The sequence below is a fragment of the Protopterus annectens genome, chromosome 2.part1 (genome assembly GCF_019279795.1).
Source record: "Protopterus annectens isolate FY-2018-M chromosome 2.part1, PAN1.0, whole genome shotgun sequence".
NCBI lineage: Eukaryota > Metazoa > Chordata > Ceratodontiformes > Protopteridae > Protopterus > Protopterus annectens.
The window spans coordinates 1679065525-1679085195 of NC_056729.1; positions in this window are offsets into that span (position 1 = coordinate 1679065525).

Genomic DNA, 19671 nt, shown 5'->3' on the forward strand with positions numbered 1-19671 from the left:
GTGGAGCCGTCCATACATTGCATGCATTCTAAATGCAGAGCAGAGCCATGCTGCATGCATTCTTAAATGCATTGTGGAGCCATGCTGCATGCATTCTTAAATGCAGAATGGAGCCATGCATACATCGCATGCATTCTAAATGCAGAGTGGAGCCATGCATACATCGCATGCTCTCTAAATAAAGTGCCACTTGGCCATGCGCAGTCTGAGTGACTGTGCCAGCATGTAGTGCACTGTGCCAGTATGACACAAAGCACAGTGTTCTCATGAATTGCAACATATGAATATTGCCCAAAAGGTGGCCAGAATCACATGGCCACTATTATCATTGTTATAGTGAGAAGGGAAGGCATGTGTAGGCGAGAATAAAAGTGGGGAAGAACAAAAGGATGGAAACACACAAACGAACAAACAGAAGTATGGTGGGAAGGGATGTGAAGGTATGGGGATGTTTTTGACCTGTTTCTTTATATGAAGTTAAATTAAATGTGCGATATGGTATGAAAGAGTATGGAAAGAGGATGTAGGAAAGTGTTCAGAAGCAAACACAAAACAGTACAGAAATACAGGGGTGGTTTTTTACACACAAGAATGGGGGTGACAATCTTTGGGCACAAACCTCTAGAGGGTGGAGAAGTGGTAATGCAGATGGCTGAACCTCATGCAATGTATATGGTAGGACACAGTAGAGATGGGTCGCACCCCTTAGTGGCTAGAACAGTTACCAGCTTGTGATCTCAGGTAGGTATTGCCAGATGGTGCTTGACTCTTTAGTAAATCTATAATTTTATATGAGATGGTTTATCTGGCCAATATGGTGGCCATCGTGATGCTTGCCTACACTACAGTGCAAACCATCTGCTGCAGCTGTGGTTGATTAACAGGAGTAGGGACATGGGTGAATACAAGGAACTAATTTAGCTCCAAATCACAATAAACATGGCCATCTATCAGTTTATAACCTGTTACAGGACACCTTCTGTGTTCCTTGTAAATCATGTAAGGTTTCTAAAGGTAGCTGACAAAGTCTGTAATAAATAAGAACTTCCATTATTTTGGGAGACTAACTACCCCTCAAGTAAACTGGAGTACCTATACCTCCAGTATAGGATATGCCCAAAAGTTCTTAGATATAATAAACAAAATTCCCTGAACCTGATTTTTAACCGACTAGGGGACACAGTATTCTTGACCTGGTCCTAAAGAATATGGCTTCAACTTGTACTACTCTCCTGGTATCTCCTTCCCTGGTTAAGTCAGATTATAAACTAGTTACCTTCATCTTCCAAATCTCTAAACCCACTGAAACCAATATCTTTGAATTCAAGGATTTCAAAACTAATGTTATCAAATTCTCTGATGAAGTTTCAAAATTCACTTAAACAGCATCACCCCAGGTGTTGCCATGGCAGGGAGCATCACAAAGTAATTCTATGCCCACTTAGATAAATGTATAGAAGTGACAGTCCCAACCAGATCTAAATATAATTGGAAATTTAAAACCAAACAACCCTGACGGTCTACTACCATAAATAAAATATAAAGCAGATCAAAAAATCCTCATATCAAGGATAACATCAGGAAATTTAATAAAATACTATTAGATCTGCTAAAGCAGCCCATGAACTTAGATAGGCATCTGAAGTTAAGGACAATTTACAAATCCTTCTTTAGCTACATTAGGAAACAAAAAAAAATGCCCCGTGGTGTTCTGAATTTATATATAATGGCGGCACTTACTCTGAGCCAGCAGACGTTGCCAGTATACTAGCTAACAAATTCAGTAACAGTTTTACCCAAAACCCACTTATCCCGAAATCTCACAGTCCGCCTCCAATCATCACTAAAGATCATGTATTGAAGGTGGTCTCCAAGACTAAAAATACCCCTGAGATCTGACAATATACCTGGCTGTTAACAGTGCTAAATAACCTGAGTTTAGCCACTGGTTTTGTCCTTGTAGTTTGGCACAGCAGTAATGATGCCACAACAAAAGGGTGGCTTCACCACTGACCCTGGGAGTTATAGGCCTATTAGCCTGACAAGTCTTATTTGCAAAGCCATGTCTGATAAACTATGATATTTTCATCAGGCTAGACCTTCAGCAGTTTGGCTTTGTCAAGAGTAGAGCGTACCTAATGAATTTGGTTAACTTTTCAAAAGGATAACACGGGATGTTGACAGTGTTTATGCTGCCCTCAACCTGACCTTGACCTGAACAAGGCATTTGACACCATCCTCCATGTTAGTGTAGTTAATAAGTTAGATGCATTAGAAATAGATCCCTATGCAGTAAGATGGATATCAGATTGGGTGAAAGACAAAACCCACACAGTGCAAGTAGCAGGTGCCTTGTCAGAATTATTAAGGTGGCCAGTGGTGTTCCACAACCTCAGTGTTGGGACTCCTTTTTATTTGACATTTATTTGTTCTGATCTCCAGACCATGAGCCAAGATCTCTGGCTAACCAAGTCTGCAATTCTCCAACTGTAAACTGGGAGTCATTGTCAAGTCCCCATCTGATGCCAAAGCCCTTTAGCAAGAACCTAAACTAATAAATACCTACTGTACTAAAAATGGGCTCAAATGAAATGCCAATAAGTGCAATATTGTCAGATTTGGCAAACAACGCCTTCCCCAGCATATAACATAGGCAACACCTAACTCAACTCCAAAATAAGTGTGTTGTTAAAGACCTTGGAACGTGGTTTGGTAACCTGCTCTCCTTTGATTACCATGTAACAACAATAGTTAGAAAGTCCTTCTATGTAGCACTGCTAACTGCCAAAGGAATATCAACCAGCTCTAAAGAGGTCATTGTTCCCTTATATTTAGCATTGATTAGGTCAGTTACTGAATACAATACAATAGGATGTAGCTCACTGGGCATATCAAACACCTAGAAAGACTCCAGAGATTTCTGACTAAGATCATCATTGGATTAAAACCATAAGCTACCAGAAAAGACTGGAAGCACTGCCACTTTAGTCAGTATTTTATAGGGAAAAATCTATGAGTTGCCTTCTGCACCATTAATGACCCAGTGGTCCTGGATCTCTTGTATCTCCACAAATCAAATAGTCACACAAACAGAAAACTAGTCCAACAGTCATGTTCCAGCGTGAATCACCCGGTGCTTTTTCAAACAGACATCACAGACTTTTCTAAAACCCCATCCTGTTTAATCACTGCAGGCCAGAGAAATCATCTTTTGGGGTTAAACAACAGTAATATAACCAACCTTGGTTCAAATAAAAGTTTTGGAGGTAAAAAGTTGAATGAATGGCTCAAGGACCCTTTAGAATTTGGTGGGGGTGAGCATAATCAAGCACAATCATTGCAACACCTTATGGATAACTTTGATAATGTTTTATTTAAAAATGCCGTAAACTACAGTTGGAAAATGCTTATTTTGTTGAATGCCTGAGAGTTATGGGCTATGGGCCCAGCATGCTTCCGCTGCACCACTCTGCTGATCTAGAAGAGAATACCTAAAGGACTACATCCCACTGGTTTGGTACCTAATTTCCCCCTACACATAGAACTTATTGCATTATGAGATAGGGATGGAGGGGAGCTCCTTGAAGTTTTGATTAGACATAACCAAAAAGTAATTGATGAACTCATCACTGAAGCTAATAAATTAGATCAATTAATTGTGAAACACTTGTTGTTTGAACAAAACCACAGTTATTATCAAAATATTTTTCCCAAGGTAGATAAAAACATTTTAAATATTAAAAAAAAATTTGCACTTTATTCATCTGCTTTTACTGTATTTGTGTTTCTTCCTACTTTATTACTTTATTTTGCTTTTGCGTCATCTTAAAAGTAGTCAGTTGTATTTATTACTGCTTGGTGTAACTATCATTCTAAGCCTTTTGGTTTAAGCACTTGGGCTTCAGACCAGTTGTTTTACATTAAGAAGGTTTGTGGTCTGCATTGTTGTGGCAGGATAGGTAGCTTACATCCTTCTAAGATGGGAACTGCTGATTGAAGGCTCAGTGTCTGTTATTCTAAAAGTGTATTAGTTCTGGTTTAAGAACTTGGACTTCAGGCCAGTTATATTACATTAAGAAGGTTTGTGGTCTGCACTCTTGTGGGAGGCGAGGCTGGACTCTGCCCTTCTGAGCTGGGAATTTCTGGTTAAAGGCTTATAGTGCCTCCATATTTGAACTGTTTCGTACTGAAATTGGTGTGCCTTGTTTGCTGTAGCATAGACTAGATCCAGGCCTGCTGAATATAGCTTTGTTTGTATAACTTGAGCACTAATCCAGGCCTTCTTAAAATTATTCAATTGTATTTATTACTGCTTGGTAGTAACCTGATTAAAGTGTAGCTATCATTCTAAACCTTTTGGTTTAAGCACTTGGGCTTCAGACCAGTTGTTTTACATTAACAAGGTTTGTGGTCTGCACTGTTGTGGCAGGACAGGTAGCTTACATCCTTCTAAGTTGGGAACTGCTGATTGAAGGCTCAGTGTCTGTTATTCTAAAAGTGTATTAGCTCTGGTTTAAGTACTTGGACTTCAGGCTAGTAATTTTATATTAAGAAAGTTTGTGGTCTGCACTCTTGTGGGAGGAGAGGCTGGACTCTGCCCTTCTGAGCTGGGAATTTCTGGTTAGAAGCTTATAGTGCCTGCATATTTGAACTGTTTCTTACTGAAATTGGTGTGCCTTCTTTTGCTGTCACATAAACTAGATTCAGGCCTGCTGAATCTAGCTTTATTTGTATAACTTGAGGACTAATCCTGGCCTTCTTTTTTGGAGAAGGTTTCCCTGCATCCCAGTGGCAGGAGTGTGAAGTTAGAACTTGTCTGATTGACGACTACAGGAACAGGGGTCAGTTTTGAGATTTTTTTTTTACTGGTTAATTGGATAATTTGTTTAAAAGCCTTTTCTGATTGCTTGTAGTCATCTAAAGCTGTTTTAAGTGTATTATTTACGGTTTGTAGTCATTTAAAGCTGTTTTAAGTGTATTTTTTACTGTTTTTGCCTTATCTTTTCAAAAAATGTTTTTCCTTGTTTCCCACCTTTCTAAGCTAGTATAGTCCAGTTTTCAGGCTAGTGCTGAAATCAGGGCTGTGTTACAAGTTTCTGAGTTGCCCATACCTTACTTGGATAGAAGGAGGTTTCTCTGTTCACCTGTGAGAGAGGGAGCTTTGAACAGCCATCTGTCCATGGAGGAGTGGTCCCAGCCCAGAAGTTAGTAGTTTATAGGCCATTTTGGGCTAATTTCTATCTCTTTCATTTCCCTGCTGTAAAAACCATGTTTGCACAGTTTTGCAAGTCCAGGCAGAGCTGGTTAGCTAGGGCTAAATTATTCCCGGCTCCACCAAGTCTGCTCTTCAGTTTTTCCCTTGAAAGTAGTCTAACTCTAAACCTAAGCACTTAAAAAGCATCCTGCAGTCCAGCACTTGCTCAGACCTAATAACAAGCACTAATATACCCCGACACTTGATTGACCAGCAGGGCAAGGCTCATTATTCACCCACCAACCAAGCGACTAAGCAGCTCACCCTACTATTGAGGCATGACCAAAGGGCAATTTCATGTATACTCTCCAGTCCAGTTGGTGAACCTGGGTATCCTGAGGCAATGTTACAACTGCCTCATGTACACAGACAACCCTCTCCTCCTACCACAAAACATTAACATATGTGAGAGATGCAATTATATAGCTAAATTGGAGGCTAAGCTCTCCACCCAAGACTGGAGCAGGCAGTCATGAGGAGAAGGTTAACACTTGCACCACACCTCCAGCCTCACACAGACATACTAAACCAGCACTGGCAAAAAATACACAAATAAATAAAAACTTGCAAAAGCATCAGAGACCTCCAAAGCAGACACCCAAAAAACCTGCACCTCCCATCACAAACCAGACAACACATAAAACACAAAATCAGTGTGCCGCACAATCAGAGCCCTTAAGGTGAAATAACATACCTAACACACTAGTAATAGGCAACTCTATAGTCAGGCACACTGACGTCCTACTCACTAGGCTGGACAAGGAGAAGGTTACTGTTAGCTGCCTGTCGTGAGCCAGAATATAAGCACTCAGGTTACTCCAGAACAAGTACAAATATGACTCTGTCATTGTTCATGTTGGTGTGAATGACCTGAGACGTACTTCCCTGGACTACATGAAAAGAGACATGGAAGAGCTCTCTGATCATGTGGCCCAGGTGGATATGATCCTGACCCTGAGTAGCATCCTGCCCTCACCAAGAATGATACCGCAGTATAAAGAAAAAATGATAAATTTCAACAATTGGCTAAGCTTTTGGTGTCATTCAAAGGGGATACAGTGTCTGTCAGCCTGGGACGACATGCTCGACAAGCCTCGTTGCTTTGCAAGAGACGGCTTGCACCTGTCACCCCTAGGCTTTTGAATACTGGCCAAGGCTCTTGCTGCCCCCATAGTGCCTTTTTTAGGCAAGGCTCAAAAATCAAACCCACCTCCATAAACAGCACATATAAAAAAATGAGGGTTATGCTACTCAACACCAGGAGTTTAAATCCCAAAATGCATGTGCTCGAAGCACTCCTCAGTATGGAGAACATCGACATCTATGCAGTAACTGAAACCTGGTTCAAGGCTCCGCAGAGCACCCCAGCACTACCAGGCTACAACTCATACCACACATTTTGGCCACAGAACATGGACCAAAACACAAAAGGAGGGGGTGTATCCATATTCATTAAGGATACCTACACCTCCAGGTTAGTGGCGCAGCATGATACCTCTGAGATCATCCATGTGCAACTAACATCGGGCAAATCTGCAGTGCAGATTGTGGTGTGCTACTGACCCTCCATGACCCAGAACCACCACTCCACCTTTCTGGAGACACTGGAAAACATGAATGTCCTACCGAACACCCTGATATCGGGCAATTTCAATTACCCTACCGTTAACTGGGAAAACTACTCAAGTGCAAACTCCCAGGTCCAGCGCATCCTGGAATTTATCAACTCAAATGCTCTGGATCAGCTGGTAAATTCCACTACCAGTGGTGAAAACATACTGGACCTGGTCATCACCAACATGGGCGACAGGTGTTCCGCACCAGAGGTCAACCTGTCACTGGTTAGATCAACCATAAACTAATCACTCTGGATGTCCACATCACACTACCACCCCCATCCAATGAAACCACAGTGAAAAACTTTTCTATAGCAAACTTCACCTTACTTAAGACAGAGGTGGTAAGTTTCACAGCCCCCACACTAAAGGACAACAGTGTTCAAGATGCAGGAACCTTTACAAATGCACTCTATGAGCATCTACAAGGATGCATGGATTGTGCCATCCCTAGCAAAACCAAAACTCACTCCCCTAAGAGAAGGAAACCAGTCTGGTGGACCCCTACCATAAACAGACTATACAATAGAAGGAGGAAACTAGTTCAGAAAAAAAGCAAATCCCAAGAAGGAAAGACATCCCTGATCAGTATCAATAAGAAACTAAGGTCCCTCATAAAATCATCCAAGGCTAACTTCAAAAGAAAAGTAGCCAAGGAGTTGAAAGATAACCACAAAGCCTTCTTTAACTGTGTCAAGAATCTAAGTGGCAACTCGTAGATATGCTCTGAGCTAGTTCAAAATAGCACAAAATATACTGAACCTACTGATATTGCCAACATCCTGGCAGATAGGTTCAGTGCAAACTTCACCCCCCTCTCTCCCCAAAAGGGCCCACAACAATACCGGAAAAGTGTAGTGTCCTGGAAATTGCAGACACACAGGTGAAAATAGCCCTTTCAAAAGCCAGAAGCACAGCGTCAATGGGGCCAGATGGTGTCCCAGGCTGCATCTTGCACGAACTGCAGAACGAACTAACCACCCACCTAAACACACTGTCCAACCTCAACCTCTCCACAGGTTATGTGCCCATAGAATGGCACACAGCAACGGTTATTCCGCTTCACAAAGGAGGGGCCACAACTGACCCTGGTAACTATCACCCCATAAGCCTGACTAGCCTGGTTTGCAAGGCTATGGAGCGCAACATCATGGAACTCATTAACAAAGACATTGGGAACCTCCAAACACTTGACCCAACCCAGTTCAGCTTTGTTAAGGGCTAATCATGCCTACTAAACCTGGTTGACTTCTTCAAGACTGTCACCAAGGCCATAGATGAGGGGAAGGTGGTTCACACAGCCTACCTTGACCTCGCCAAGGCTTTTGACACCATTCCCCACTCAGGAAGTATAGAAAAAAAAACTCAATAGCCTGAACATAAACCCCTACGTCATGAGATGGGTTGCCAACTGGTGTACAGACAGAACATACACGGTAAGAATAGAGGGCTCCAGGTCCGACTCTAAACCAGTCACAAGTGGTATCCCACAAGGCTCGGTACTGGGACCCCTAGTGTTCGGCATATACTTCTCAGAAGTACAGGCAAACACCGGAGGACTATGGCTAACCAAGTTCATTGATGACTGCAAACTGGGAGCCATAACTGACTCTCTGACTGACATGGACATTCTCCAAAAGGACCTTACTGAGACGGACACCTGGTGTCAAAGTCATGGTCTCAAGCTAAATGCCAAAAAAGCATAGTCATCCCGTTTGGGAAAAACAAAACACCCATGAATTACCAGATAGGTGGCAGCCCCCTTAATACAGAAGAGGTAATAAGAGATCTGGGGACCTGGGTAGATAGTAATCTTTCCTGTGGCAATCATATTGCCAAAGTAGTTAGGAAATCCTTCTATGTAGCCCATCTAATTACTAAAGGGGTTGCATCTAGAAATAAAGAGGTTATAGTGTCCCTCTACTCATCACTCATCAGACCCATCATAGAGTACAATGCCCCATTTGGGATGTACCTCACAAGACACTTCCAATAGCTGGAAAGACCACAAAAGTACCTCACCAAGAGGATTACTGGCCTCAAACATATGTCCTATGCAGCCTGACTGGAAAAACTCCGGCTGTACTCAGTGGCATATCGCTTACTCAGAGGTGATCTCTGCCTGACTTACAAAGCCATGTCCTACTCAGAATTGATGGACATGCTCCACCTAAAGAAATCCAAGTCACTGCGAGCCACTCACTCTAGTGAGCTAAAAACCTCACCACACCAATAAATAGAACATGCTGGAGGGATAGATTCCTGTCACAGAGACTCCCCAAGCTTTGGAACAAAATTCCTAACTACATTAGGCAGAGCCCCTCACTAACACTCTTCAAGAGGAACCTTGACGAGTGGATGGGTAACAGAAAATACACCCCTGGGATCACTTCATTGGCTCTTCTTGACAGAGGCTCAGTTAATTAATCAATGGGGTGGCGAATGCTGACACATTCTGGCTAGGCTTATAAATGCCCTCTGGCAGATAGCCTAGTACCTACCTATGAACCTAAAAAAAGAAACAAAAAGAAGCTGGAAAGGGATAAAACAGAATATATGGAAGGTTGGCTTTGGAATATGTGGTTAGTTTAGAACATGAGATTATACACAAACAGAAAAAAGAGGCATCTAAATTTTCATTAGGAAATAAATAAAACAGTGTGGAGAGAGAGGCTCATTACACAGTGCCTTCCCCACCTCTGGAATAGACTCCGGCTGCAAATCAGTCAATGTGATGCGTTATCATTCTTCATTTGGGGAACTAGATGACTGGATGGATATTCACAATTTCTCCCCTGGTTTCAATGGCCTAGTTGTGAAGAAAAGGTAGAGTCTAATAGTGGGTACTACCAAGGCGTAAATTGTCACAAGACTCAGTTACCTTGTACTTTCTATGATCCCATGGCAGACTGCTAAAGGCAGATCCAGGTACATCTCTGTGCCTGGAGTAGATAAATCTGGGTTTAATGACACCACGGCAGTTTCTTACATGGAGAAAAGCTCTTATGGTAGTACTGGGGCAAGTATAGTCGTTGATATAAGTTGAAAGGCTGTTCTGTACATAGTAGGAGGCAAGGTATGGTGAAGGTACAGTCACAGAAACTTGTTTCAGTTTTAGGTACTGCCAGGATAAGAAAAAGGTCTTCTGATATATCACTGAAATGTGTGTGTGTGTGTATGTGTGTGTGGGTGGGGTGGGGTGGTGGTCAGGGATTGAAAGATTAATTTTGCATTGCACGAGAGGGTCTGAGTAATGTATAATCAGGTTTACAAGAAGATAAAGATGGAATGGTCAGTATGTCCATTTGATGGCAGCCATTCCACTTTGCTAAGGCCTACATATCTGGATTCACAATTAATGGGTCACAAAGATAAACCTGACTAGTTTAACGTACAGTGGCTGGGTACCATGTCCCATTATGGCTTGTAGCAGAGAAGGTTTGCTTATCTCATCTGTATAATGTGCATGGTTAATACCTTCTGTCATTCATTGTTGCTTCACTTTCCCTCCAGACAACCTGTGCCTTTTTGAATGATTTTGTTGCCTTCCATCAGCATTTATAGCAGTCCATTAACTATATGCGTTCACCACCCATTCTGTAAACTATTGCTTCCTTATCTCAAGTTTGAAACCAGTTTATTCTATCTGTAGTTGGTTACCCACTCTTACCCTATACTTCCCACCCTTTCTCTTACCTGTGTCGTAGTCCTAACATTCATATGAAGATTAATTGAAATTATGTAAGGAAAGCCGGAAGCTAACTTTTTGAACAATTCTACAAGCTCCTTCTAAATATTTCTAAAGGTGTCTTACAGGACATAGTATTTAGAGTTTGTAAGTTGCCATCACCTGAAACATGTCAATGCCATGCGTATTTACCATATAAAAAGAATATATAAAGAACAAAAATTCTTGGTAGAAATGCTTAAGTAAGTACACTACTGTGTTTCCACCCACAGCGAAGAAATAAAATGGTGGTTATACTAAAAGAACAAGGAATCAGATAGAAAATAATATAAAAAACATATTAAATCTCTTATTATGGCTCATTCTATTAATCCAACTGTAGAATCATTGAGGAGTAGATACAGTGATAGTGAGAGCACTTCTCTGATTGGGATTTATGATGGTTTTACAGAGGTTCTATGACTGCCCAGAAAATTCATGTATATTCATATGGTAGCTAAACTATTTATTTATTATTATTTTATTTTACATTTGTTGACCAGGATAGTCCGACTGGATTCATGTCCATTTTCAACAGAGGCCCTGGGAGAAAAGTTCCAAGATAAGCAGTTAAGATTACAGATACAATATATACAGTGGTTACAGACTTAACAAGTTATACAAATTCCAAGGTTAGAGATAATCCCAGGTGTAAATCTGGATTAAGTAACACAACTAAACTAGATTATAGTTATTAGCTCAAAGTAGAGGAGAGTTAGTCTGGTTTGATACGTTGACAGCCAGTTTAGTGTCAAATATTGTTTGAGTCTTATCTTAAATTGACTCATGGTGGTAAGTAAAGTAATATCAGACAACTGGTGCTAGAGCCATGGCCTCAAGCTAAACGCCAAAAAGTGTATAGTCATCCCCTTTGGCAAAAACAAAGTGCCCACACATTACCACATAGCTGGTAATCCATTAAGTACAGAAGAAGTAATTAGGGACCTGGGGACCCAAGTTGATAGCAATCTCTCATTTGGCAACCATGTGGCCAAAGTGGTTAGAAAAACATTTTATATAGCCCACCTAATCATGAAGGGATTCATATCTAGATCAGGGGAGGTGATCGTGCCTCTTTACTCATCCCTCATCAGGCCCATAATTGAGTACAATGCCCCTTTTGGGATGTACCTTACAAGACACCTGCAGCAACTGGAAAGACCCCAAAAGTACCTCACCAAGAGGATCAAAGGGCTCAAACAGATGCCATATGCTGCCCGGTTAAAGAAACTCCAGCTCTACTCAGTGGCATACCACCTGCTCAGAGGCGATCTGTGCCTGACGTATAAAGCCATGTCCAACCCGGAATTAATGGACATGCTGCACCTCAGAAAATCTAAATCCCATCGAGCTACGTGCTCGAGAGACTTGAACCTCAGCACTGAAATAAATAGGACATACTGGAGGGACAGATTCATAACCCAGAGGCTCCCTTCACTCTGGAATAAAATCCCAGTCCAGGTTAGGCAGAGTCCCTCATTGACTCTCTTCAAGAGGAATCTTGATGAGTGGATGGGAGATCGTAGGTTTACCCCAGGTATCACTTCTGTGTCACTGTTAGACAGAGGCACAGTATACTAACCTCGAAAAAGGGCATAGCAAAATTAATTTAAAATGGGTGGCGAAAGCCAAACACACTCTGGCTAGGCTTATAAATGCCCTAGGGCAGATAGCCTAGTATGAACCTATAAACCTAGAATCAGCTGGGAGTGAGTTCCAGGATCTACCTGCAGAGTTGGCAAAGAAAGAGAGTCACCGGTTGAGTTATTAGTTTTGATAGTCTGAACTAGCAGTCTGTTAGAAGATCAAAGATGTCTGGGATTGTTATAGGGGGTGATAATGTTTTTTAATGCAGGAGTATTGTCCAGATTGTAAAGGATTTTATATGCCATAATCAATTGCTTATACTGGATCAAGGTGGGCAGTTCTAGCCAGCCACGCTGGTTTAGATTGATACAGTGGTGTGTCCTATAAGGCAGACCAGTGGTAAATCTGGCAATGTGGTTGTAGCAGATAGAGAATTTGTTGAGGACAGACTTGTTTAAATTAGAGAGTAAAGAGGATGCGTACAGAAGAGTTGAAAGTAGATGAGAGAGAGCTATGGCAATTCTAGCAGGTGGGGTTAAGAAGGCTTTTATCCTGTAAAGTGACCCTAGTTTTTTTATTGATGGTTTTGATGGTTTGATTAACATGCAGGTTGAATTTAAGATTATCTGTGATAACACCTAGTAGTTTTGTAGAGGTGTCTGGGGAGATTTTAGTGCCATTATTGGATTTTATGGTAAAGATAAATGCAGTATCCCTATGAGTTGGTGAGAAAAGTAACAGTTTTGTTTTTTTTAGGATTTAAGATCACACGACAACCAGAAAGCCAGTTTTCTATTATGTTGAAGGTGTTCTGGGTAGCTGACCATAGTTCTGTCTGAGATGTGGCCCAGCAGATCAGGGTGGAGTGGTCAGCGTATTGGATACAGCTGACTTTTGGGATAACAGTATTAAGACCATTGATGAAAATGGAGAACAGAAGGGGCTCTAGTATAGATCCCTGGGGTAAACCAAGGGAGTTAGGTAGGAAGTTAGATAGTTTGTTTTGCCAAAGGACAGCCTGCTGTCTGCCACTCAGATAAGATTGGAACCATTGAAGGGCTTTAGTATCTAGACAGAATGTTTTCAGGGTGTGGATTAGAAGTTGGTGATCAACCATATCAAATGCCTTGGAGAGATCCAAGAAGATGGCAGAGGATATGTTATTATTGTTGCGATTATGGTTTATGGTGTTGGAGAAGGCTAGGAGGGCTAAAGTAGTGCTGTGGTGAGGTCGTAAGCCGTGCTGGGAGTCTACCATAAGGTTATTCTGAATTAGGTGGTGTAGCAGTTGTCTCTGAATACATCTTTCCATAATCTTTTCAAGTGGAGATAATATATAAATTGGCCTATAATTAGATAGTTCAGTTGAGCTACCTCCTTTGTGAAGTGGGATTACATAGGATATTTTCCAGATGGTGGGGATTATGGTTTCTACTATGGTTCGATTGATTAGTATACAGATGGGGTAAGCAATGGCATCAGCTGCTTTTTGTAGATACCCAGCAGGAAGTAGATCAGCAGAGAGAGTAGTTGGTTTTAATTTTTTGATCAAGGTACGGATAAGTGAAATGGCAACTGGTTGGAATCTTAATGAGAGTTGGTTACTAGGGGTGGTGTCCTTAGGGCCACGGGAGCTTGGAGGTAGCTGGCTAGCTAGGACTTGGATTGTCTCCATAAAGAATCTGTTAAAACTGTCTGAGACTTCCTCAGGTGGTTTATTAATGGTGATTGCAGGGGTCGGGTGGAAGTTTGTCCAGGATGTAATAGTTTATTAAACCTGCCCAAAACGTCTGAGCATTGTTTTGATTTATTTGCTGTAGACTATAGTAGTAGTATTTTTTTTTGTCTTGTAAAATGGATTTTTTAGACTCATTCCTTGATTGCCTATATTTAATGTGATCTTGGGGGTCTTTTGTAGTATGCCATAATGCCCATGCTTTGTTTCTAAGGGTGATGTTTAGTTTGGACTCTTTGGAAAGCCATGGCGCAGTTTTTGCCTTTATTCTTATTGAGCGAACAGGTGCATGAGAGTCAAGGATCTCAAGGAGTTTGTTGTTGAAGTTATACAACTGCTTCCTCTAAGGGGAGGGTTTTTAGAATTGACCATTTACATACAACTGCTTCCTCTAAGGGGAGAGGTTTTAGAATTGACCATTTACATACAACTGCTTCCTCTAAGGGGAGGGGTTTTAGAATTGACCATTTACATACAACTGCTTCCTCTAAGGGGAGGGGTTTTAGAATTGACCATTTACATACAACTGCTTCCTCTAAGGGGAGGTGCTTTAGAACTGACCATTTACATACAATTGCTTCCTCTAAGGGGAGGGGTTTTAGAATCGACCATTTACATGAGTTTAGTTCCTGATGAAAATTGGCAAGGTTAAAGTTCTTTTTGTTTCTTACCATTCTGAGTATGGGTTGGTGGGGATTGATGGCTTTGTGCTTAATTATATAGGTAAGAAGGTGATCACTTAAGTCATCAAGGAGGGTCCCAGAGGTATAAAGATGGGGGTGACTATTGATAAGTATCCAATCAAGTGTGCTTTGTTTATGGTTAGGTTTTCCTATCCTGGTAGGGGTGGTTATGATTTGTGTAAATGCATGCAGGTTAACATGGGTTGTTGGGGATTCTGAGGAACAGGTGTTCCAGTCTATGTTAAAATCTCCGAGTAGTAAGGTTTCTTGGGGGTAGTTACATGATAGCCAAGTGAAGGGTATCTTTGAGTGTAGATATATTATTTCCTGGGGGAATGTACATACAGATGATATTAATACATTTATTTTTATTAAGTTGCAATTTGGTGGCAAGAATCATTGAGATATAAATTTGAGGTGGTTGTATAGCTTTAATGGTGATGTTTCACACAGATTTATAGAGAACAGCTACCCCGTCCCCCTTCCTAGAAGCACGATCCAGCCTGAGTATGTTATACCCGGATGTTAACACTATATGGGAGTAAAGCAGTTATAGATAGTTATTAGACTTTCAGTCCAGTGGGGCCATATTCTCAATTCCTCCCAAGCATTGCCAGGTTAAGTGACTTGCTTAAGGTCACACAGTAGGCAAATGAGGGCTGATGGAATCAAACTCTGTACCACCGGAACTACAACTCTCAGCGTTAACTTTAAGAGCTAAATGACAGAGTTAACCTTCTTTGCCAACTGCCAGGCTGTAAACACTCTGTCGTGAAGGAAATGAAATTAGTAGACGTAAAAAGACAGAAGCATAGAGCACCAAACATTATAGGCTTGCGCTGAAGATGTTGGAGATGTCACAGCAGAAAGGTCAACAGCCTTGCAAGCTAAGACTGTAGAATGGAGGAGCTGCACAATCTAAGCAGAATGTAGGTATAGTAAAATAGCTTGCTTGGTAACTTCATCTCTGAAAACTGGCACTATACAGGGTAGCAATGAAAAGTATATACTGTTGAGTACTTGTTTTATTTTTACAGTGTTCCTAGGCATCTGTCATAAAGTTTGGCATGACTCATATCTTTGAATCTTAAACAGCACTACACAGAAAAATCCTGAAACAATGCATGTTAAGGCACCATTACAAACTGTACATTTAGAGAGTAAAGCAAAGTCAAAATCAAGGCTTCAGCGATGCAATCTATGAATGTCACAAGAAGGAGCACAACCATACATCTCAACTGTCCGGATTTTTGCCTCAAATTTTTGGTCTGTTCCTCATAAAATTTCTGGTTTTCTGGAAAATCACAGACGATTGAGATCATTAAATAATGACACAAATCTGAATTCCATTTTTTCATATCCTTCAGAAAATGCATGATACACAAATAATGTTAAATCTTGTTATTCTATCATCTTTCTAAGCTTACAAGAGCAAGATTTAAAACATGTCCCTATTCTTGGGCCTTTGTCCCCCATTATGTTAGGTTTTGTCCAGATTTCTTGCTCTAGTTGATACCTCTCAACTGTCCAGATTTTTGCAGAATGTCCAGATTTTTCCTTATATATTTGGTCTGTTTCTCATAAAATCTGTGATTTTTCTGCCAAATTACTGAGAATTGAAGTCACTAAACAATGACATACATTTGAGTTTAAGACTTCATATGCTTCAGAAAATGCATGCTAACACAAAACCTGTCAACTGTACAACTTTCTGAGTTTATAAAAGCAATATTTAAAAATTGCCCCTATTTTTAGGCCTTTGTCCCCTCATTCTTTTAGCCTTTGTCAAGATTTTTTGCACTAAGAGCTTGAGAGGTACGGAGAGGTATGAACACAGCTGATAGATGGCTGTAGCATAAACATGTTAAGGGCAGGTGAGAAGGCTTACCCTCATGGGGAAATAGATGAAGAAAATGTGGAGAAAACTCTTTGTGTGCGTAACTGCCATTCATGAGATCATTGGTACTGAACGGTTCTACCCAGCATGCATTCCTGCTGTGTGGTAGCAGGCTAACAAGCTCCATCTAGTTAGCAGACACTAATCAAAAATCTTAAAACAGATGGCACTGGCAACCAGGGACCAAAGAGCATTATAACAAAGAGAGAGGTCTGTAGCACAGTCACAACTTTCTTATATCCTACTGTGAGAGCTTTCAAAAAGAATTTGAAACACAACATTATTTAGATCACATTTAATGCAGCTAGCTTTGATATAACAATAAGAAACGTCTAAATGCAAGCCAGATTAAATTACTGTCTTCCATCTTTAATGAAACATGACTGACCAATTATAAAACAAGATCCTGCATGTCAGCATAAGAGGCATTCCTTGCTGTGCTGAAAAGCAGCTGTAACATGGGAAATAATTTCTTAAGAAATAGTCTCAGTTGATAAAACATGAAGTCAGACAGGTATTTTAAAAACAGACATACCAAATTATGCAGTTCTTTCATACATATTACCCACTTCCATCTTCAAAGTAGCTGTAGGCTTTTTTTTCTCATGATTAGCAATGTGAATAAGTAAACCAAGAAAGCAGAACCTGAGGCAAACCTAGCGATGCTTAACCTGCTTAATCATTAATTCACCAATATATTATTCTTACAAAAATAAAGGGTCTCGTTTTCATTGCAGCACTAGCAACAAAAGAAATGTAATCGCTTTTTAATACTATACTCTTCCATATCAGCTATTTTTAGCTCAATGCATATATACACTGGCTTCTGTTACTTGCATTTGTGTAGTAATAAAATGCATCCATTTAGCAAGATTTTATTAAACATATATATTAACAAAGATAAACAATGCTTCTTGAAGGTATATTTTTTATTCTTTTATCAGTCTTGGAAATACTTGGAGTTTTTTAGTTGCTCTGTTTCAGAAACTGGAACTTTCTGGTAAGTTAGAACATAACATGCAGAAGTAGTAGGTGATTGTCAGTGGTGAAAGTGAACATTAACACATAGGTGCTACAATCTGGTACTTTGTAAAAGAAGTGAATTCTTACACTTCTTCAGCATATCTCTCAGCTTTTTTACTTAATTCTAGACAAAGCCAAAATAATGGGACCCAAAATTAGGGATGATTTGTAAACATTACTCTAATCCACACAGAAATTGATAAAACAAGTTTTGCATCAGCATGCATTTTTTGAAAAGTATTGACTTTGAACTGTAACGTTTGACATTATTGACTCCATACCTCTCAACTGTACAGATTTTCACAGAATGTCTAGATTTTTGCTTCATATTTTTGCCTGTTTTTCATAAAATTATGGTTTTCTGGCAATTTAGTGGTAAATCATTAAAGGTTGAAAATAATGACAGACACTTGAGTTTCAGACTTCATACCCTTCAGAAAAATTCATGCTAATGCAAAACCTGTTATTCTATCAACTTTCTAAATTTGTAAGAGCGATATTTAAAAATTGTCCCTATTTTTCAGCCTTTATCCCACTTTTATTGGGGCTATATTATATGACTGAAAGTTCATCTAATTGAACGCTGTAAAGAGCGAAAATGCCGGACATCGAACCCTTTATTGTGGTGGGCTGTGCCCCCCACACCCCCTCTCGCTAATTATATATACCAACTCCGAGACTGCACTACAGTGAGGAAAGGGCAAATTTCCTAATCTTCACTGTACTGTGATCTCACAACACACACATCTATGTCTGGCATTTTTGCTGTTTACAGCGTTTGATATTTTGGACTTTCGTTCTTCTAATAGCGACCCCTTTTATTTATGACTTTGTCCAGATTTCCTGCTCTAAGAAGCTGAGAGGTATGCTGACTGCAGTCCTCAGTGATTTACCAGAAAATCAAAAATTTTACACGGAGCAGTGCAAAAATATGAGGCAAAATCAGGGACAATTGAAAGGTATGCTCTCAGTTATTTACAATGAAAGTTTAATACATACACATAATAGTTTCTAAAGTTGCAACTGAAGTAATTTCATTAGAAAATGTAAATTATGATTTCACTGTTTATCTTTAAATACATCAGTATCATTAAAAAAGAAATGTAACTTAATAGGTTCATAGGTTCATAGGTAGATACTAGGCTATCTGCCCTAGGGCATTTATAAGCCTAGCCAGAGTGTATTTGGCTTCCGCCTCCCTATTAGATTAGCCTACCATGCCTTTGTAAAGTAGGTCACAGAAGGTACCCTTTTAAGATTAGTTTACTGTGCCTCTGTCTAGCAGGGACACAGGAGAGATCCCAGGGGTGAATTTGCGATTTCCCATCCACGCATCCAAATTTCGCTTGAAGAGGGTCAGCGAGGGGCTATGTCTAACATGAATTGGGATTCTATTCCAGAGTGAGGGGAGCCTTTGGGAAATGAATCTGTCCCTCCAGCATGTCCTATTTATTTTTGTGCTGAGGTTTAGGTCCCTGGAGCATGTAGCTCTAAGGGACTTGGATTTTTTGAGGTGGAGCATGTCCATTAATTCTGGGTTTGACATGGCTTTGTACGTCAGGCATAGATTGCCTTTGAGTAGGCAGTAAGCAACTGAGTAGAGCTGGAGTTTAGTCGAGCTGCATAGGACATCTGTTTGTAGCCCATGATCCTCTTGGTGAGGTACTTTTGGGGTCTCTTCAGTTGCTGCAGGTGTCGGGTAAGGTACATCCCAAAAGGGGCATTGTATTCAATTATGGGCCTGATGAGTGATGAGTAGAGGGGCACAATGACCTCTTTTGATCTAGATGCGAACCCTTTCGTGATAAGGTGGGCTATATAGAAGGTTTTCTAACCACTTTGGCAACATGATTATCAAAGGAGAGATTACTATCTACGTTGGTCCCCAAATCTCTAATTACCTCTTCCATACTTAATGGATTACCACCTATGTCGTAATTTGTGGGCACCTTGTTTTTCCCAAAGGGGATGACTATGCACTTTTAGCATTTAGCTTGAGGCTGTGGCTCTGGCACCAAGCATCCATCTCTGTGAGACCCTTTTGGAGGATGCTTGTGTCAGCTGGAGATTCGATTATGGCCCCCAGTTTGCAGTCATCTGCGAACTTTGTCAGCCATAATCCCCCCGTGTTAGCCTGAACCTCAGAGAA